A 24,291-nucleotide genomic window follows, 5' to 3' on the forward strand; every position below is an offset into this window, starting at 1 on the left:
TTTGACCTTTCCAAAGGTTGCACGGGTCTGAAACTCGACACCCTGGATTAGCCTTAGTCCCTGATACACATACGGAAAAATCAGACTCCTGGCTTAATGCCTTTAGGAATTATTACAAAAAACACACCCGAAATCAGACTCCTGACTCAATGCCTTACAAAAAATACACCACAGTGGCTGACCTTTGACCTTTCCAAAGGTTGCACAGATCTGAAACTCAGCACCCTGGATCAGCCAGGAGTCCCTGATACACATACGGAGAAATCAGCATCCGGGCTCATTGCCTTTAGGAATTATTGAAGAAAAGACAGTTTCCCACCTTTCTTACGTTTGAATTTTACAGACTGTGTTTTTGGCAGTTTTTTTTGGCCAGGGGGAAAAAAGCCCAAAGTCCTGTGTCCAAAACTGAAAATCAGGTCATGTCAGACTCTATACAGTCTTAGACTCTTTGGCCAGACTCCTGGCTTAATGCCTTTAGGAATTATTACAAAAAACACACCCGAACGGCTGACCTTTGACCTTTCCAAAGGTTGCACGGGTCTGAAACTCGGCACCCTGGATTAGCCTTAGTCCCTGATACACATACAGAAAAATCAGACTCCTGGCTTAATGCCTTTAGGAATTATTACAAAAAACACACCCGAACGGCTAACCATTGACCTTTTCCGAAAGTTGCACAGGTCTGAAACTCGGCAACCGGGATAAGCTTTAGTCCCTGATACACATATGGAGAAATCAGCATCCGGGCTCATTGCCTTTAGGAATTATTGAAGAAAAGACAGTTTCCCACCTTTCTTACATTTGAATTTTACAGACTGTGTTTTTGGCAGTTTTTTTTGGCCCGGGGGAAAAAAGCCCACAGTCCTGTGTCCAAAAACTGAAGACTCTATACAGTCTTAGACTCTTTGGCCAGAGTGGAAGTTTTGGAGGAACTACATTTCTACAGGGCCCTGCGATGGACTGGCGAACTGTCCAGGGTGTACCCCGCCTATCGCCCGATGTAGCTGAGATTGGCACAGCACCCCCGCGACCCTCTGGTTGAGGATAAAGCGGTAGATGATGACTGACTGACATTTCTACAGGTCGCAGGAGTGTGAATATTTCATATGTCGTTTGGGGTCCCAAGACGAGCGGAACGACGAAGGTACATTAGTATATCTTATAAGATGTTAACTTTATTTGTGAGGTTTATGTTATGGGACAGTAGAAAAATGAAAAAAAATCAGAAAACAGTCGTATTCCAGCTGAATGCGCACAAAAACAGACAAAAATAGAAAAACACATTCAAACAGTGAAATCATTGCAAAATCAAACACTGAAGGTATATAACTATATCTTATGAGATGTTAACTTTATTTGTGAGGTTTATGTTATGGGACAATAAAAAAATGAATAAAATCAGAAAACAGCCGTATCCCTGCTGAATGCACACAAAAACAGAGACAAATAGAAAAACACATCCAAACAGTGAAATCATTGCAAAATCAAACACTGAAGGTATATAACTCTATCTTATAAGATTTTAACTTTATTTGTGAGGTTTATGTTATGGGAGAGTAGAAAAATGAAAAAAATTGCGAAAACAGCCGTATCCCTGCTGAATGCGCACAAAAACAGACACAAATAGAAAAACACATCCAAACAGTGAAATCAATATAAATTTAAACACTGAGGGTACATCAATATACCTTATAAGATGTTAACTTCATATTATAGGACAGTAGAAAAAAGATTAAAATACCCTCGATCAGCCTTAGTCCCTGATACACATACGGAAAAATCAGACTCCTGGCTTAATGCCTTTAGGAATTATTACAAAAAACACACCACAGCGGCTGACCTTTGACCTTTCCAAAGGTTGCACGGGTCTGAAACTCGACACCCTGGATTAGCCTTAGTCCCTGATACACATACGGAAAAATCAGACTCCTGGCTTAATGCCTTTAGGAATTATTACAAAAAACACACCCGAAATCAGACTCCTGACTCAATGCCTTACAAAAAATACACCACAGTGGCTGACCTTTGACCTTTCCAAAGGTTGCACAGATCTGAAACTCAGCACCCTGGATCAGCCAGGAGTCCCTGATACACATACGGAGAAATCAGCATCCGGGCTCATTGCCTTTAGGAATTATTGAAGAAAAGACAGTTTCCCACCTTTCTTACGTTTGAATTTTACAGACTGTGTTTTTGGCAGTTTTTTTTGGCCAGGGGGAAAAAAGCCCAAAGTCCTGTGTCCAAAACTGAAAATCAGGTCATGTCAGACTCTATACAGTCTTAGACTCTTTGGCCAGACTCCTGGCTTAATGCCTTTAGGAATTATTACAAAAAACACACCCGAACGGCTGACCTTTGACCTTTCCAAAGGTTGCACGGGTCTGAAACTCGGCACCCTGGATTAGCCTTAGTCCCTGATACACATACAGAAAAATCAGACTCCTGGCTTAATGCCTTTAGGAATTATTACAAAAAACACACCCGAACGGCTAACCATTGACCTTTTCCGAAAGTTGCACAGGTCTGAAACTCGGCAACCGGGATAAGCTTTAGTCCCTGATACACATACGGAGAAATCAGCATCCGGGCTCATTGCCTTTAGGAATTATTGAAGAAAAGACAGTTTCCCACCTTTCTTACATTTGAATTTTACAGACTGTGTTTTTGGCAGTTTTTTTTGGCCCGGGGGAAAAAAGCCCACAGTCCTGTGTCCAAAAACTGAAGACTCTATACAGTCTTAGACTCTTTGGCCAGAGTGGAAGTTTTGGAGGAACTACATTTCTACAGGGCCCTGCGATGGACTGGCGAACTGTCCAGGGTGTACCCCGCCTATCGCCCGATGTAGCTGAGATTGGCACAGCACCCCCGCGACCCTCTGGTTGAGGATAAAGCGGTAGATGATGACTGACTGACATTTCTACAGGTCGCAGGAGTGTGAATATTTCATATGTCGTTTGGGGTCCCAAGACGAGCGGAACGACGAAGGTACATTAGTATATCTTATAAGATGTTAACTTTATTTGTGAGGTTTATGTTATGGGACAGTAGAAAAATGAAAAAAAATCAGAAAACAGTCGTATTCCAGCTGAATGCGCACAAAAACAGACAAAAATAGAAAAACACATTCAAACAGTGAAATCATTGCAAAATCAAACACTGAAGGTATATAACTATATCTTATGAGATGTTAACTTTATTTGTGAGGTTTATGTTATGGGACAATAAAAAAATGAATAAAATCAGAAAACAGCCGTATCCCTGCTGAATGCACACAAAAACAGAGACAAATAGAAAAACACATCCAAACAGTGAAATCATTGCAAAATCAAACACTGAAGGTATATAACTATATCTTATAAGATTTTAACTTTATTTGTGAGGTTTATGTTATGGGAGAGTAGAAAAATGAAAAAAATTGCGAAAACAGCCGTATCCCTGCTGAATGCGCACAAAAACAGACACAAATAGAAAAACACATCCAAACAGTGAAATCAATATAAATTTAAACACTGAGGGTACATCAATATACCTTATAAGATGTTAACTTCATATTATAGGACAGTAGAAAAAAGATTAAAATACCCTCGATCAGCCTTAGTCCCTGATACACATACGGAAAAATCAGACTCCTGGCTTAATGCCTTTAGGAATTATTACAAAAAACACACCACAGCGGCTGACCTTTGACCTTTCCAAAGGTTGCACGGGTCTGAAACTCGACACCCTGGATTAGCCTTAGTCCCTGATACACATACGGAAAAATCAGACTCCTGGCTTAATGCCTTTAGGAATTATTACAAAAAACACACCCGAAATCAGACTCCTGACTCAATGCCTTACAAAAAATACACCACAGTGGCTGACCTTTGACCTTTCCAAAGGTTGCACAGATCTGAAACTCAGCACCCTGGATCAGCCAGGAGTCCCTGATACACATACGGAGAAATCAGCATCCGGGCTCATTGCCTTTAGGAATTATTGAAGAAAAGACAGTTTCCCACCTTTCTTACGTTTGAATTTTACAGACTGTGTTTTTGGCAGTTTTTTTTGGCCAGGGGGAAAAAAGCCCAAAGTCCTGTGTCCAAAACTGAAAATCAGGTCATGTCAGACTCTATACAGTCTTAGACTCTTTGGCCAGACTCCTGGCTTAATGCCTTTAGGAATTATTACAAAAAACACACCCGAACGGCTGACCTTTGACCTTTCCAAAGGTTGCACGGGTCTGAAACTCGGCACCCTGGATTAGCCTTAGTCCCTGATACACATACAGAAAAATCAGACTCCTGGCTTAATGCCTTTAGGAATTATTACAAAAAACACACCCGAACGGCTAACCATTGACCTTTTCCGAAAGTTGCACAGGTCTGAAACTCGGCAACCGGGATAAGCTTTAGTCCCTGATACACATACGGAGAAATCAGCATCCGGGCTCATTGCCTTTAGGAATTATTGAAGAAAAGACAGTTTCCCACCTTTCTTACATTTGAATTTTACAGACTGTGTTTTTGGCAGTTTTTTTTGGCCCGGGGGAAAAAAGCCCACAGTCCTGTGTCCAAAAACTGAAGACTCTATACAGTCTTAGACTCTTTGGCCAGAGTGGAAGTTTTGGAGGAACTACATTTCTACAGGGCCCTGCGATGGACTGGCGAACTGTCCAGGGTGTACCCCGCCTATCGCCCGATGTAGCTGAGATTGGCACAGCACCCCCGCGACCCTCTGGTTGAGGATAAAGCGGTAGATGATGACTGACTGACATTTCTACAGGTCGCAGGAGTGTGAATATTTCATATGTCGTTTGGGGTCCCAAGACGAGCGGAACGACGAAGGTACATTAGTATATCTTATAAGATGTTAACTTTATTTGTGAGGTTTATGTTATGGGACAGTAGAAAAATGAAAAAAAATCAGAAAACAGTCGTATTCCAGCTGAATACGCACAAAAACAGACAAAAATAGAAAAACACATTCAAACAGTGAAATCATTGCAAAATCAAACACTGAAGGTATATAACTATATCTTATGAGATGTTAACTTTATTTGTGAGGTTTATGTTATGGGACAATAAAAAAATGAATAAAATCAGAAAACAGCCGTATCCCTGCTGAATGCACACAAAAACAGAGACAAATAGAAAAACACATCCAAACAGTGAAATCATTGCAAAATCAAACACTGAAGGTATATAACTATATCTTATAAGATTTTAACTTTATTTGTGAGGTTTATGTTATGGGAGAGTAGAAAAATGAAAAAAATTGCGAAAACAGCCGTATCCCTGCTGAATGCGCACAAAAACAGACACAAATAGAAAAACACATCCAAACAGTGAAATCAATATAAATTTAAACACTGAGGGTACATCAATATACCTTATAAGATGTTAACTTCATATTATAGGACAGTAGAAAAAAGATTAAAATACCCTCGATCAGCCTTAGTCCCTGATACACATACGGAAAAATCAGACTCCTGGCTTAATGCCTTTAGGAATTATTACAAAAAACACACCACAGCGGCTGACCTTTGACCTTTCCAAAGGTTGCACGGGTCTGAAACTCGACACCCTGGATTAGCCTTAGTCCCTGATACACATACGGAAAAATCAGACTCCTGGCTTAATGCCTTTAGGAATTATTACAAAAAACACACCCGAAATCAGACTCCTGACTCAATGCCTTACAAAAAATACACCACAGTGGCTGACCTTTGACCTTTCCAAAGGTTGCACAGATCTGAAACTCAGCACCCTGGATCAGCCAGGAGTCCCTGATACACATACGGAGAAATCAGCATCCGGGCTCATTGCCTTTAGGAATTATTGAAGAAAAGACAGTTTCCCACCTTTCTTACGTTTGAATTTTACAGACTGTGTTTTTGGCAGTTTTTTTTGGCCAGGGGGAAAAAAGCCCAAAGTCCTGTGTCCAAAACTGAAAATCAGGTCATGTCAGACTCTATACAGTCTTAGACTCTTTGGCCAGACTCCTGGCTTAATGCCTTTAGGAATTATTACAAAAAACACACCCGAACGGCTGACCTTTGACCTTTCCAAAGGTTGCACGGGTCTTAAACTCGGCACCCTGGATTAGCCTTAGTCCCTGATACACATACAGAAAAATCAGACTCCTGGCTTAATGCCTTTAGGAATTATTACAAAAAACACACCCGAATGGCTAACCATTGACCTTTTCCGAAAGTTGCACAGGTCTGAAACTCGGCAACCGGGATAAGCTTTAGTCCCTGATACACATACGGAGAAATCAGCATCCGGGCTCATTGCCTTTAGGAATTATTGAAGAAAAGACAGTTTCCCACCTTTCTTACATTTGAATTTTACAGACTGTGTTTTTGGCAGTTTTTTTTGGCCCGGGGGAAAAAAGCCCACAGTCCTGTGTCCAAAAACTGAAGACTCTATACAGTCTTAGACTCTTTGGCCAGAGTGGAAGTTTTGGAGGAACTACATTTCTACAGGGCCCTGCGATGGACTGGCGAACTGTCCAGGGTGTACCCCGCCTATCGCCCGATGTAGCTGAGATTGGCACAGCACCCCCGCGACCCTCTGGTTGAGGATAAAGCGGTAGATGATGACTGACTGACATTTCTACAGGTCGCAGGAGTGTGAATATTTCATATGTCGTTTGGGGTCCCAAGACGAGCGGAACGACGAAGGTACATTAGTATATCTTATAAGATGTTAACTTTATTTGTGAGGTTTATGTTATGGGACAGTAGAAAAATGAAAAAAAATCAGAAAACAGTCGTATTCCAGCTGAATGCGCACAAAAACAGACAAAAATAGAATAACACATTCAAACAGTGAAATCATTGCAAAATCAAACACTGAAGGTATATAACTATATCTTATGAGATGTTAACTTTATTTGTGAGGTTTATGTTATGGGACAATAAAAAAATGAATAAAATCAGAAAACAGCCGTATCCCTGCTGAATGCACACAAAAACAGAGACAAATAGAAAAACACATCCAAACAGTGAAATCATTGCAAAATCAAACACTGAAGGTATATAACTCTATCTTATAAGATTTTAACTTTATTTGTGAGGTTTATGTTATGGGAGAGTAGAAAAATGAAAAAAATTGCGAAAACAGCCGTATCCCTGCTGAATGCGCACAAAAACAGACACAAATAGAAAAACACATCCAAACAGTGAAATCAATATAAATTTAAACACTGAGGGTACATCAATATACCTTATAAGATGTTAACTTCATATTATAGGACAGTAGAAAAAAGATTAAAATACCCTCGATCAGCCTTAGTCCCTGATACACATACGGAAAAATCAGACTCCTGGCTTAATGCCTTTAGGAATTATTACAAAAAACACACCACAGCGGCTGACCTTTGACCTTTCCAAAGGTTGCACGGGTCTGAAACTCGACACCCTGGATTAGCCTTAGTCCCTGATACACATACGGAAAAATCAGACTCCTGGCTTAATGCCTTTAGGAATTATTACAAAAAACACACCCGAAATCAGACTCCTGACTCAATGCCTTACAAAAAATACACCACAGTGGCTGACCTTTGACCTTTCCAAAGGTTGCACAGATCTGAAACTCAGCACCCTGGATCAGCCAGGAGTCCCTGATACACATACGGAGAAATCAGCATCCGGGCTCATTGCCTTTAGGAATTATTGAAGAAAAGACAGTTTCCCACCTTTCTTATGTTTGAATTTTACAGACTGTGTTTTTGGCAGTTTTTTTTGGCCAGGGGGAAAAAAGCCCAAAGTCCTGTGTCCAAAAACTGAAAATCAGGTCATGTCAGACTCTATACAGTCTTAGACTCTTTGGCCAGAGTGGAAGTTTTGGAGGAACTACATTTCTACAGGTCGCAGGAGTGTGAATATTTCATATGTCGTTTGGGGTCCCAAGACGAGCGGAACGACGAGGGTACATTAGTATATCTTATAAGATGTTAACTTTATTTGTGAGGTTTATGTTATGGGACAGTAGAAAATGAAAAAAAATCAGAAAACAGTCGTATTCCAGCTGAATGCGCACAAAAACAGACACAAATAGAAAAACACATCCAAACAGTGAAACTATTGCAAAATCAAACACTGAGGGTACCGAAGAATATCTTATAAGATGTTAACTTTATTTGTGAGGTTTATGTTATGGGACAGTAGAAAAATGAAAAAAAAATCAGAAAACAGTCGTATTCCAGCATACTGCAAACAAAAACAGACAAAAATAGAAAAACACATTCAAACAGTGAAATCATTGCAAAATCAAACACTGAAGGTATATAACTATATCTTATAAGATTTTAACTTTATTTGTGAGGTTTATGTTATGGGACAGTAGAAAAATGAAAAAAATTGCGAAAACAGCCGTATCCCTGCTGAATGCGCACAAAAACAGACACAAATAGAAAAACACATCCAAACAGTAAAATCATTATAAATTCAAACACTGAGGGTACATCAATATACCTTATAAGATGTTAACTTCATATTATAGGACAGTAGAAAAAAGATTAAAATACCCTCGATCAGCCTTAGTCCCTGATACACATACGGAAAAATCAGACTCCTGGCTTAATGCCTTTAGGAATTATTACAAAAAACACACCTAAACGGCTGACCTTTGACCTTTCCGAAGGTTACACAGGTCTGAAACTCGGCACCCTAGATTAGCCTTAGTCCCTGATACACATACGGAAAAATCAGACTCCTGGCTCAATGCCTTTAGGAATTATTACAAAAAACACACCCGAATGGCTGACCATTGACCTTTCCGAAGGTTGCACAGGTCTAAAACTCGGCACCCTGGATCAGCCTTAGTCCCTGATACACACACGGAAAAATCAGACACCTGGCTCAATGCCTTTAGGAATTATTACAAAAAACACACCCGAACGGCTGACCTTTGACCTTTCCAAAGCTTGCACGGGTCTGAAACTTGGCACCCTGGATTAGCCTTAGTCCCTGATACACATACGGAAAAATCAGACTCCTGGCTTAATGCCTTTAGGAATTATTACAAAAAACACACCCGAACGGCTGACCATTGACCTTTTCCGAAAGTTGCACAGGTCTGAAACTCGGCAACCGGGATAAGCTTTAGTCCCTGATACACATAGGGAAAAATCAGACTCCTGACTCAATGCCTTTAGGAATTATTACAAAAAACACACCCGAACGGCTGACCTTTGACCTTTCCAAAGGTTGCACGGGTCTGAAACTCGGCACCCTGGATCAGCCAGGAGTCCCTGATACACATACGGAGAAATCAGCATCCGGGCTCATTGCCTTTAGGAATTATTGAAGAAAAGACAGTTTCCCACCTTTCTTACATTTGAATTTTACAGACTGTGTTTTTGGCAGTTTTTTTTGGCCAGGGGGAAAAAAGCCCACAGTCCTGTGTCCAAAAACTGAAGACTCTATACAGTCTTAGACTGTTTGGCCGGAGTGGAAGTTTTGGAGGAACTACATTTCTACAGGTCGCAGGAGTGTGAATATTTCATATGTCGTTTGGGGTCCCAAGACGAGCGGAACGACGAAGGTACATTAGTATATCTTATAAGATGTTAACTTTATTTCTGAGGTTTATGTTATGGGACAGTAGAAAAATGAAAAAAAATCAGAAAACAGTCGTATTCCAGCTGAATGCGCACTAAAACAGACAAAAATAGAAAAACACATTCAAACAGTGAAATCATTGCAAAATCAAACACTGAAGGTATATAACTATATCTTATGAGATGTTAACTTTATTTGTGAGGTTTATGTTATGGGACAATAAAAAAATGAATAAAATCAGAAAACAGCCGTATCCCTGCTGAATGCACACAAAAACAGAGACAAATAGAAAAACACATCCAAACAGTGAAATCATTATAAATTCAAACACTGAGGGTACATCAATATACCTTATAAGATGTTAACTTCATATTATAGGACAGTAGAAAAAAGATTAAAATACCCTCGATCAGCCTTAGTCCCTGATACACATACGGAAAAATCAGACTCCTGGCTTAATGCCTTTAGGAATTATTACAAAAAACACACCTAAACGGCTGACCTTTGACCTTTCCGAAGGTTACAAAGGTCTGAAACTCGGCACCCTAGATTAGCCTTAGTCCCTGATACACATACGGAAAAATCAGACTCCTGGCTCGATGCCTTTATGAATTATTACAAAAAACACACCCGAACGGCTGACCATTGACCTTTCCGAAGGTTGCACAGGTCTGAAACTCGGCACCCTGGATCAGCCTTAGTCCCTATACACACACAGAAAAATCGGACTCCTGGCTCAATGCCTTTAGGAATTAATACAAAAAACACACCACAGCGGCTGACCTTTGACCTTTCCAAAGGTTGCACGGGTCTGAAACTCGGCACCCTGGATCAGCCAGGAGTCCCTGATACACATACGGAGAAATCAGCATCCGGGCTCATTGCCTTTAGGAATTATTGAAGAAAAGACAGTTTCCCACCTTTCTTACGTTTGAATTTTACAGACTGTGTTTTTGGCAGTTTTTTTTGGCCAGGGGGAAAAAAGCCCAAAGTCCTGTGTCCAAAAACTGAAAATCAGGTCATGTCAGACTCTATACAGTCTTAGACTCTTTGGCCAGACTCCTGGCTTAATGCCTTTAGGAATTATTACAAAAAACACACCCGAACGGCTGACCTTTGACCTTTCCAAAGGTTGCACGGGTCTGAAACTCGGCACCCTGGATTAGCCTTAGTCCCTGATACACATACAGAAAAATCAGACTCCTGGCTTAATGCCTTTAGGAATTATTACAAAAAACACACCCGAACGGTTAACCATTGACCTTTTCAGAAAGTTGCACAGGTCTGAAACTCGGCAACGGGGATAAGCTTTAGTCCCTGATACACATACGGAAAAATCAGACTCCTGACTCAATGCCTTTAGGAATTATTACAAAAAATACACCACAGTGGCTGACCTTTGACCTTTCCAAAGGTTGCACAGATCTGAAACTCAGCACCATGGATCAGCCAGGAGTCCCTGATACACATACGGAGAAATCAGCATCCGGGCTCATTGCCTTTAGGAATTATTGAAGAAAAGACAGTTTCCCACCTTTCTTACGTTTGAATTTTACAGACTGTGTTTTTGGCAGTTTTTTTTGGCCAGGGGGAAAAAAGCCCAAAGTCCTGTGTCCAAAAACTGAAAATCAGGTCATGTCAGACTCTATACAGTCTTAGACTCTTTGGCCAGAGTGGAAGTTTTGGAGGAACTACATTTCTACAGGTCGCAGGAGTGTGAATATTTCATATGTCGTTTGGGGTCCCAAGACGAGCGGAACGACGAGGGTACATTAGTATATCTTATAAGATGTTAACTTTATTTGTGAGGTTTATGTTATGGGACAGTAGAAAATGAAAAAAAATCAGAAAACAGTCGTATTCCAGCTGAATGCGCACAAAAACAGACACAAATAGAAAAACACATCCAAACAGTGAAACTATTGCAAAATCAAACACTGAGGGTACCGAAGAATATCTTATAAGATGTTAACTTTATTTGTGAGGTTTATGTTATGGGACAGTAGAAAAATGAAAAAAAAATCTGAAAACAGTCGTATTCCAGCTTACTGCAAACAAAAACAGACAAAAATAGAAAAACACATTCAAACAGTGAAATCATTGCAAAATCAAACACTGAAGGTATATAACTATGTCTTATAAGATTTTAACTTTATTTGTGAGGTTTATGTTATGGGACAGTAGAAAAATGAAAAAAATTGCGAAAACAGCCGTATCCCTGCTGAATGCGCACAAAAACAGACACAAATAGAAAAACACATCCAAACAGTAAAATCATTATAAATTCAAACACTGAGGGTACATCAATATACCTTATAAGATGTTAACTTCATATTATAGGACAGTAGAAAAAAGATTAAAATACCCTCGATCAGCCTTAGTCCCTGATACACATACGGAAAAATCAGACTCCTGGCTTAATGCCTTTAGGAATTATTACAAAAAACACACCTAAACGGCTGACCTTTGACCTTTCCGAAGGTTACACAGGTCTGAAACTCGGCACCCTAGATTAGCCTTAGTCCCTGATACACATACGGAAAAATCAGACTCCTGGCTCAATGCCTTTAGGAATTATTACAAAAAACACACCCGAATGGCTGAACATTGACCTTTCCGAAGGTTGCACAGGTCTGAAACTCGGCACCCTGGATCAGCCTTAGTCCCTGATACACACACGGAAAAATCAGACACCTGGCTCAATGCCTTTAGGAATTATTACAAAAAACACACCCGAACGGCTGACCTTTGACCTTTCCAAAGCTTGCACGGGTCTGAAACTTGGCACCCTGGATTAGCCTTAGTCCCTGATACACATACGGAAAAATCAGACTCCTGGCTTAATGCCTTTAGGAATTATTACAAAAAACACACCCGAACGGCTGACCATTGACCTTTTCCGAAAGTTGCACAGGTCTGAAACTCGGCAACCGGGATAAGCTTTAGTCCCTGATACACATACGGAAAAATCAGACTCCTGACTCAATGCCTTTAGGAATTATTACAAAAAACACACCACAGCGGCTGACCTTTGACCTTTCCAAAGGTTGCACGGGTCTGAAACTCGGCACCCTGGATCAGCCAGGAGTCCCTGATACACATACGGAGAATTCAGCATCCGGGCTCATTGCCTTTAGGAATTATTGAAGAAAAGACAGTTTCCCACCTTTCTTACATTTGAATTTTACAGACTGTGTTTTTGGCAGTTTTTTTTGGCCAGGGGGAAAAAAGCCCACAGTCCTGTGTCCAAAAACTGAAGACTCTATACAGTCTTAGACTCTTTGGCCAGAGTGGAAGTTTTGGAGGAACTACATTTCTACAGGTCGCAGGAGTGTGAATATTTCATATGTCGTTTGGGGTCCCAAGACGAGCGGAACGACGAGGGTACATTAGTATATCTTATAAGATGTTAACTTTATTTGTGAGGTTTATGTTATGGGACAGTAGAAAAATGAAAAAAAATCAGAAAACAGTCGTATTCCAGCTGAATGCGCACAAAAACAGACAAAAATAGAAAAACACATTCAAACAGTGAAATCATTGCAAAATCAAACACTGAAGGTATATAACTATATCTTATGAGATGTTAACTTTATTTGTGAGGTTTATGTTATGGGACAATAAAAAAATGAATAAAATCAGAAAACAGCCGTATCCCTGCTGAATGCACACAAAAACAGAGACAAATAGAAAAACACATCCAAACAGTGAAATCATTGCAAAATCAAACACTGAAGGTATATAACTATATCTTATAAGATTTTAACTTTATTTGTGAGGTTTATGTTATGGGAGAGTAGAAAAATGAAAAAAATTGCGAAAACAGCCGTATCCCTGCTGAATGCGCACAAAAACAGACACAAATAGAAAAACACATCCAAACAGTGAAATCAATATAAATTTAAACACTGAGGGTACATCAATATACCTAATAAGATGTTAACTTCATATTATAGGACAGTAGAAAAAAGATTAAAATACCCTCGATCAGCCTTAGTCCCTGATACACATACGGAAAAATCAGACTCCTGGCTTAATGCCTTTAGGAATTATTACAAAAAACTAGTGCTGGGCCGTTAACGGCGTTAACGTGCTGCGTTAACGCGAGACTCTTATCGCGCGATAAGAAAATTATCGCCGTTAATCTATTCTCAAAGTTGGGTCTGGGACCTGGGTCCACATAGTGAGCAAGCTATGAATTTCACTTTGATATGTTAGCGCGGATGTATACCTGGCCCAGAAGGCTCTGACCTGGCTGAGCGCGGATGTATACCTGGCCGAATTACGCTGTGGGGGCTGGGGCGTGCCGCGTGAGTCCGAACCGTGTGCATCAAATGTCAGCTGACATGGACGCTGCTGCGAAGCCCGCCGGGTTGCTTCAGGGGAAATTTATTTTCAAGAAGCTTCCCAATGGAAACCTCGATAAAACTAGGGTTGTATGCACTTTGTGCAACGCCGAGTTAGTTTACTGTAGAAGTTCGTCAAGTCTGAAGTACCACCTAAACGCAAAGCATCCCTTTGCTGATGTGAAAGGTGCCGGAGCAAGCACTGAAGCCGAGAAAAGTCGTGTTCGTCAGACTACAATGTTTGAATGCAACCGAGGCAAGCCCGTCAGCACAGCTCTGTCAGCTAAACTAACGGGCCTCTTAGCTCAGTGGATTGCCCTCAACTGCCGGCCTATCAGTGTGGTTGAAGATGAGGGGCTGGAGCTTCTTCTCCAGGCGGCCACAGGTGACCCATCTTATAAACTTCCTGCGAGGCGAACCATCGTACGGAGAATCAATGAACAGCACGCCGCACAGAAAGTGGCGAAAGAGGAGAAAGTTGGCTGGGGCAACTTGTGTGGCACTGACTGGGGATCATTGATCGTCTGTTAACAATGAAAACTACCTTGGTGTTACTGTACACCTCATCGATGCCAGCTGGGAGCTTCACTCTTTCGCCCTAGGTAACGTTACGTTATGTAACCTCTCATGTAGGCCTACAGTTGTTCAATTAATGTCATATTATCCCAGAAATGGGGGTTGTTCAAATTGCCTGTACTGGTTAAATTGCCTACTGGTTATTTTGTGTTTATCTGAATAAACAATTACATAAACACATACATTTTACTGAACATTATTTCATATTTCATTACCAATAACTTTATCAAGCAGTTTTTGATGCATTTTCCAAACAGGAGATGGGCTTCTGGTCTAATGGACCAGCTGGCCTGAGAAACCCGTTCTCAAGGACTTACTTCTGGTCATTATTTAAGTAGCGCACACATATTTTGAATGCCTTCATCAGAATTCAAATGAGCCATTTTAATCTAGATTAATCTAGATTAACTCCAAGATTGCAGTGAGATTAATCTAGATTAAAAAAATTAATCTATGCCCAGCTCTACAAAAAACACACCCGAACGGCTGACCTTTGACCTTTCCGAAGGTTGCACAGGTCTGAAACTCGGCACCCTAGATCAGCCTTAGTCCCTGATACACACACGGAAAAATCAGACTCCTGGCTCAATGACTTTAGGAATTATTACAAAAAACACACCCGAACGGCTGACCTTTGACCTTTCCAAAGGTTGCACGGGTCTGAAACTCGACACCCTGGATTAGCCTTAGTCCCTGATACACATACGGAAAAATCAGACTCCTGGCTTAATGCCTTTAGGAATTATTACAAAAAACACACCCGAACGGCTGACCTTTGACCTTTCCAAAGGTTGCACGGGTCTGAAACTCGGCATCCTGGATTAGCCTTAGTCCCTGATACACATACAGAAAAATCAGACTCCTGGCTAAATGCCTTTAGGAATTATTACAAAAAACACACCCGAACGGCTGACCATTGACCTTTTCCGAAAGTTGCACAGGTCTGAAACTCGGCAACCGGGATAAGCTTTAGTCCCTGATACACATACGGAAAAATCAGACTCCTGGCTTAATGCCTTTAGGAATTATTACAAAAAACACACCACAGCGGCTGACCTTTGACCTTTCCAAAGGTTGCACGGGTCTGAAACTCGACACCCTGGATTAGCCTTAGTCCCTGATACACATACGGAAAAATCAGACTCCTGGCTTAATGCCTTTAGGAATTATTACAAAAAACACACCCGAAATCAGACTCCTGACTCAATGCCTTACAAAAAATACACCACAGTGGCTGACCTTTGACCTTTCCAAAGGTTGCACAGATCTGAAACTCAGCACCCTGGATCAGCCAGGAGTCCCTGATACACATACGGAGAAATCAGCATCCGGGCTCATTGCCTTTAGGAATTATTGAAGAAAAGACAGTTTCCCACCTTTCTTACGTTTGAATTTTACAGACTGTGTTTTTGGCAGTTTTTTTTGGCCAGGGGGAAAAAAGCCCAAAGTCCTGTGTCCAAAACTGAAAATCAGGTCATGTCAGACTCTATACAGTCTTAGACTCTTTGGCCAGACTCCTGGCTTAATGCCTTTAGGAATTATTACCAAAAACACACCCGAACGGCTGACCTTTGACCTTTCCAAAGGTTGCACGGGTCTTAAACTCGGCACCCTGGATTAGCCTTAGTCCCTGATACACATACAGAAAAATCAGACTCCTGTCTTAATGCCTTTAGGAATTATTACAAAAAACACACCCGAACGGCTAACCATTGACCTTTTCCGAAAGTTGCACAGGTCTGAAACTCGGCAACCGGGATAAGCTTTAGTCCCTGATACACATACGGAGAAATCAGCATCCGGGCTCATTGCCTTTAGGAATTATTGAAGAAAAGACAGTTTCCCACCTTTCTTACATTTGAATTTTACAGACTGTGTTTTTGGCAGTTTTTTTTGGCCCGGGGGAAAAAAGCCCACAGTCCTGTGTCCAAAAACTGAAGACTCTATACAGTCTTAGACTCTTTGGCCAGAGTGGAAGTTTTGGAGGAACTACATTTCTACAGGGCCCTGCGATGGACTGGCGAACTGTCCAGGGTGTACCCCGCCTATCGCCCGATGTAGCTGAGATTGGCACAGCACCCCCGCGACCCTCTGGTTGAGGATAAAGCGGTAGATGATGACTGACTGACATTTCTACAGGTCGCAGGAGTGTGAATATTTCATATGTCGTTTGGGGTCCCAAGACGAGCGGAACAACGAAGGTACATTAGTATATCTTATAAGATGTTAACTTTATTTGTGAGGTTTATGTTATGGGACAGTAGAAAAATGAAAAAAAATCAGAAAACAGTCGTATTCCAGCTGAATACGCACAAAAACAGACAAAAATAGAAAAACACATTCAGACAGTGAAATCATTGCAAAATCAAACACTGAAGGTATATAACTATATCTTATGAGATGTTAACTTTATTTTTGAGGTTTATGTTATGGGACAATAAAAAAATGAATAAAATCAGAAAACAGCCGTATCCCTGCTGAATGCACACAAAAACAGAGACAAATAGAAAAACACATCCAAACAGTGAAATCATTGCAAAATCAAACACTGAAGGTATATAACTATATCTTATAAGATTTTAACTTTATTTGTGAGGTTTATGTTATGGGAGAGTAGAAAAATGAAAAAAATTGCGAAAACAGCCGTATCCCTGCTGAATGCGCACAAAAACAGACACAAATAGAAAAACACATCCAAACAGTGAAATCAATATAAATTTAAACACTGAGGGTACATCAATATACCTTATAAGATGTTAACTTCATATTATAGGACAGTAGAAAAAAGATTAAAATACCCTCGATCAGCCTTAGTCCCTGATACACATACGGAAAAATCAGACTCCTGGCTTAATGCCTTTAGGAATTATTACAAAAAACACACCACAGCGGCTGACCTTTGACCTTTCCAAAGGTTGCACGGGTCTGAAACTCGACACCCTGGATTAGCCTTAGTCCCTGATACACATACGGAAAAATCAGACTCCTGGCTTAATGCCTTTAGGAATTATTACAAAAAACACACCCGAAATCAGACTCCTGACTCAATGCCTTACAAAAAATACACCACAGTGGCTGACCTTTGACCTTTCCAAAGGTTGCACAGATCTGAAACTCAGCACCCTGGATCAGCCAGGAGTCCCTGATACACATACGGAGAAATCAGCATCCGGGCTCATTGCCTTTAGGAATTATTGAAGAATAGACAGTTTCCCACCTTTCTTACGTTTGAATTTTACAGACTGTGTTTTTGGCAGTTTTTTTTGGCCAGGGGGAAAAAAGCCCAAAGTCCTGTGTCCAAAACTGAAAATCAGGTCATGTCAGACTCTATACAGTCTTAGACTCTTTGGCCAGACTCCTGGCTTAATGCCTTTAGGAATTATTACAAAAAACACACCCGAACGGCTGACCTTTGACCTTTCCAAAGGTTGCACGGGTCTTAAACTCGGCACCCTGGATTAGCCTTAGTCCCTGATACACATACAGAAAAATCAGACTCCTGGCTTAATGCCTTTAGGAATTATTACAAAAAACACACCCGAACGGCTAACCATTGACCTTTTCCGAAAGTTGCACAGGTCTGAAACTCGGCAACCGGGATAAGCTTTAGTCCCTGATACACATACGGAGAAATCAGCATCCGGGCTCATTGCCTTTAGGAATTATTGAAGAAAAGACAGTTTCCCACCTTTCTTACATTTGAATTTTACAGACTGTGTTTTTGGCAGTTTTTTTTGGCCCGGGGGAAAAAAGCCCACAGTCCTGTGTCCAAAAACTGAAGACTCTATACAGTCTTAGACTCTTTGGCCAGAGTGGAAGTTTTGGAGGAACTACATTTCTACAGGGCCCTGCGATGGACTGGCGAACTGTCCAGGGTGTACCCCGCCTATCGCCCGATGTAGCTGAGATTGGCACAGCACCCCCGCGACCCTCTGGTTGAGGATAAAGCGGTAGATGATGACTGACTGACATTTCTACAGGTCGCAGGAGTGTGAATATTTCATATGTCGTTTGGGGTCCCAAGACGAGCGGAACGACGAAGGTACATTAGTATATCTTATAAGATGTTAACTTTATTTGTGAGGTTTATGTTATGGGACAGTAGAAAAATGAAAAAAAATCAGAAAACAGTCGTATTCCAGCTGAATGCGCACAAAAACAGACAAAAATAGAAAAACACATTCAAACAGTGAAATCATTGCAAAATCAAACACTGAAGGTATATAACTATATCTTATGAGATGTTAACTTTATTTGTGAGGTTTATGTTATGGGACAATAAAAAAATGAATAAAATCAGAAAACAGCCGTATCCCTGCTGAATGCACACAAAAACAGAGACAAATAGAAAAACACATCCAAACAGTGAAATCATTGCAAAATCAAACACTGAAGGTATATAACTCTATCTTATAAGATTTTAACTTTATTTGTGAGGTTTATGTTATGGGAGAGTAGAAAAATGAAAAAAATTGCGAAAACAGCCGTATCCCTGCTGAATGCGCACAAAAACAGACACAAATAGAAAAACACATCCAAACAGTGAAATCAATATAAATTTAAACACTGAGGGTACATCAATATACCTTATAAGATGTTAACTTCATATTATAGGACAGTAGAAAAAAGATTAAAATACCCTCGATCAGCCTTAGTCCCTGATACACATACGGAAAAATCAGACTCCTGGCTTAATGCCTTTAGGAATTATTACAAAAAACACACCACAGCGGCTGACCTTTGACCTTTCCAAAGGTTGCACGGGTCTGAAACTCGACACCCTGGATTAGCCTTAGTCCCTGATACACATACGGAAAAATCAGACTCCTGGCTTAATGCCTTTAGGAATTATTACAAAAAACACACCCGAAATCAGACTCCTGACTCAATGCCTTACAAAAAATACACCACAGTGGCTGACCTTTGACCTTTCCAAAGGTTGCACAGATCTGAAACTCAGCACCCTGGATCAGCCAGGAGTCCCTGATACACATACGGAGAAATCAGCATCCGGGCTCATTGCCTTTAGGAATTATTGAAGAAAAGACAGTTTCCCACCTTTCTTACGTTTGAATTTTACAGACTGTGTTTTTGGCAGTTTTTTTTGGCCAGGGGGAAAAAAGCCCAAAGTCCTGTGTCCAAAACTGAAAATCAGGTCATGTCAGACTCTATACAGTCTTAGACTCTTTGGCCAGACTCCTGGCTTAATGCCTTTAGGAATTATTACAAAAAACACACCCGAACGGCTGACCTTTGACCTTTCCAAAGGTTGCACGGGTCTTAAACTCGGCACCCTGGATTAGCCTTAGTCCCTGATACACATACAGAAAAATCAGACTCCTGGCTTAATGCCTTTAGGAATTATTACAAAAAACACACCCGAACGGCTAACCATTGACCTTTTCCGAAAGTTGCACAGGTCTGAAACTCGGCAACCGGGATAAGCTTTAGTCCCTGATACACATACGGAGAAATCAGCATCCGGGCTCATTGCCTTTAGGAATTATTGAAGAAAAGACAGTTTCCCACCTTTCTTACATTTGAATTTTACAGACTGTGTTTTTGGCCGTTTTTTTTGGCCCGGGGGAAAAAAGCCCACAGTCCTGTGTCCAAAAACTGAAGACTCTATACAGTCTTAGACTCTTTGGCCAGAGTGGAAGTTTTGGAGGAACTACATTTCTACAGGGCCCTGCGATGGACTGGCGAACTGTCCAGGGTGTACCACGCCTATCGCCCGATGTAGCTGAGATTGGCACAGCACCCCCGCGACCCTCTGGTTGAGGATAAAGCGGTAGATGATGACTGACTGACATTTCTACAGGTCGCAGGAGTGTGAATATTTCATATGTCGTTTGGGGTCCCAAGACGAGCGGAACGACGAAGGTACATTAGTATATCTTATAAGATGTTAACTTTATTTGTGAGGTTTATGTTATGGGACAGTAGAAAAATGAAAAAAAATCAGAAAACAGTCGTATTCCAGCTGAATGCGCACAAAAACAGACAAAAATAGAAAAACACATTCAAACAGTGAAATCATTGCAAAATCAAACACTGAAGGTATATAACTATATCTTATGAGATGTTAACTTTATTTGTGAGGTTTATGTTATGGGACAATAAAAAAATGAATAAAATCAGAAAACAGCCGTATCCCTGCTGAATGCACACAAAAACAGAGACAAATAGAAAAACACATCCAAACAGTGAAATCATTGCAAAATCAAACACTGAAGGTATATAACTATATCTTATAAGATTTTAACTTTATTTGTGAGGTTTATGTTATGGGAGAGTAGAAAAATGAAAAAAATTGCGAAAACAGCCGTATCCCTGCTGAATGCGCACAAAAACAGACACAAATAGAAAAACACATCCAAACAGTGAAATCAATATAAATTTAAACACTGAGGGTACATCAATATACCTTATAAGATGTTAACTTCATATTATAGGACAGTAGAAAAAAGATTAAAATACCCTCGATCAGCCTTAGTCCCTGATACACATACGGAAAAATCAGACTCCTGGCTTAATGCCTTTAGGAATTATTACAAAAAACACACCACAGCGGCTGACCTTTGACCTTTCCAAAGGTTGCACGGGTCTGAAACTCGACACCCTGGATTAGCCTTAGTCCCTGATACACATACGGAAAAATCAGACTCCTGGCTTAATGCCTTTAGGAATTATTACAAAAAACACACCCGAAATCAGACTCCTGACTCAATGCCTTACAAAAAATACACCACAGTGGCTGACCTTTGACCTTTCCAAAGGTTGCACAGATCTGAAACTCAGCACCCTGGATCAGCCAGGAGTCCCTGATACACATACGGAGAAATCAGCATCCGGGCTCATTGCCTTTAGGAATTATTGAAGAAAAGACAGTTTCCCACCTTTCTTACGTTTGAATTTTACAGACTGTGTTTTTGGCAGTTTTTTTTGGCCAGGGGGAAAAAAGCCCAAAGTCCTGTGTCCAAAACTGAAAATCAGGTCATGTCAGACTCTATACAGTCTTAGACTCTTTGGCCAGACTCCTGGCTTAATGCCTTTAGGAATTATTACAAAAAACACACCCGAACGGCTGACCTTTGACCTTTCCAAAGGTTGCACGGGTCTTAAACTCGGCACCCTGGATTAGCCTTAGTCCCTGATACACATACAGAAAAATCAGACTCCTGTCTTAATGCCTTTAGGAATTATTACAAAAAACACACCCGAACGGCTAACCATTGACCTTTTCCGAAAGTTGCACAGGTCTGAAACTCGGCAACCGGGATAAGCTTTAGTCCCTGATACACATACGGAGAAATCAGCATCCGGGCTCATTGCCTTTAGGAATTATTGAAGAAAAGACAGTTTCCCACCTTTCTTACATTTGAATTTTACAGACTGTGTTTTTGGCAGTTTTTTTTGGCCCGGGGGAAAAAAGCCCACAGTCCTGTGTCCAAAAACTGAAGACTCTATACAGTCTTAGACTCTTTGGCCAGAGTGGAAGTTTTGGAGGAACTACATTTCTACAGGGCCCTGCGATGGACTGGCGAACTGTCCAGGGTGTACCCCGCCTATCGCCCGATGTAGCTGAGATTGGCACAGCACCCCCGCGACCCTCTGGTTGAGGATAAAGCGGTAGATGATGACTGACTGACATTTCTACAGGTCGCAGGAGTGTGAATATTTCATATGTCGTTTGGGGTCCCAAGACGAGCGGAACGACGAAGGTACATTAGCATATCTTATAAGATGTTAACTTTATTTGTGAGGTTTATGTTATGGGACAGTAGAAAAATGAAAAAAAATCAGAAAACAGTCGTATTCCAGCTGAATGCGCACAAAAACAGACAAAAATAGAAAAACACATTCAAACAGTGAAATCATTGCAAAATCAAACACTGAAGGTATATAACTATATCTTATGAGATGTTAACTTTATTTGTGAGGTTTATGTTATGGGACAATAAAAAAATGAATAAAATCAGAAAACAGCCGTATCCCTGCTGAATGCACACAAAAACAGAGACAAATAGAAAAACACATCCAAACAGTGAAATCATTGCAAAATCAAACACTGAAGGTATATAACTCTATCTTATAAGATTTTAACTTTATTTGTGAGGTTTATGTTATGGGAGAGTAGAAAAATGAAAAAAATTGCGAAAACAGCCGTATCCCTGCTGAATGCGCACAAAAACAGACACAAATAGAAAAACACATCCAAACAGTGAAATCAATATAAATTTAAACACTGAGGGTACATCAATATACCTTATAAGATGTTAACTTCATATTATAGGACAGTAGAAAAAAGATTAAAATACCCTCGATCAGCCTTAGTCCCTGATACACATACGGAAAAATCAGACTCCTGGCTTAATGCCTTTAGGAATTATTACAAAAAACACACCACAGCGGCTGACCTTTGACCTTTCCAAAGGTTGCACGGGTCTGAAACTCGACACCCTGGATTAGCCTTAGTCCCTGATACACATACGGAAAAATCAGACTCCTGGCTTAATGCCTTTAGGAATTATTACAAAAAACACACCCGAAATCAGACTCCTGACTCAATGCCTTACAAAAAATACACCACAGTGGCTGACCTTTGACCTTTCCAAAGGTTGCACAGATCTGAAACTCAGCACCCTGGATCAGCCAGGAGTCCCTGATACACATACGGAGAAATCAGCATCCGGGCTCATTGCCTTTAGGAATTATTGAAGAAAAGACAGTTTCCCACCTTTCTTACGTTTGAATTTTACAGACTGTGTTTTTGGCAGTTTTTTTTGGCCAGGGGGAAAAAAGCCCAAAGTCCTGTGTCCAAAACTGAAAATCAGGTCATGTCAGACTCTATACAGTCTTAGACTCTTTGGCCAGACTCCTGGCTTAATGCCTTTAGGAATTATTACAAAAAACACACCCGAACGGCTGACCTTTGACCTTTCCAAAGGTTGCACGGGTCTTAAACTCGGCACCCTGGATTAGCCTTAGTCCCTGATACACATACAGAAAAATCAGACTCCTGGCTTAATGCCTTTAGGAATTATTACAAAAAACACACCCGAACGGCTAACCATTGACCTTTTCCGAAAGTTGCACAGGTCTGAAACTCGGCAACCGGGATAAGCTTTAGTCCCTGATACACATACGGAGAAATCAGCATCCGGGCTCATTGCCTTTAGGAATTATTGAAGAAAAGACAGTTTCCCACCTTTCTTACATTTGAATTTTACAGACTGTGTTTTTGGCAGTTTTTTTTGGCCCGGGGGAAAAAAGCCCACAGTCCTGTGTCCAAAAACTGAAGACTCTATACAGTCTTAGACTCTTTGGCCAGAGTGGAAGTTTTGGAGGAACTACATTTCTACAGGGCCCTGCGATGGACTGGCGAACTGTCCAGGGTGTACCCCGCCTATCGCCCGATGTAGCTGAGATTGGCACAGCACCCCCGCGACCCTCTGGTTGAGGATAAAGCGGTAGATGATGACTGACTGACATTTCTACAGGTCGCAGGAGTGTGAATATTTCATATGTCGTTTGGGGTCCCAAGACGAGCGGAACGACGAAGGTACATTAGTATATCTTATAAGATGTTAACTTTATTTGTGAGGTTTATGTTATGGGACAGTAGAAAAATGAAAAAAAATCAGAAAACAGTCGTATTCCAGCTGAATGCGCACAAAAACAGACAAAAATAGAAAAACACATTCAAACAGTGAAATCATTGCAAAATCAAACACTGAAGGTATATAACTATATCTTATGAGATGTTAACTTTATTTGTGAGGTTTATGTTATGGGACAATAAAAAAATGAATAAAA

This window comes from Solea solea, chromosome 10, assembly GCF_958295425.1.
Source record: "Solea solea chromosome 10, fSolSol10.1, whole genome shotgun sequence".
NCBI classification, from domain to species: Eukaryota; Metazoa; Chordata; class Actinopteri; order Pleuronectiformes; family Soleidae; genus Solea; species Solea solea.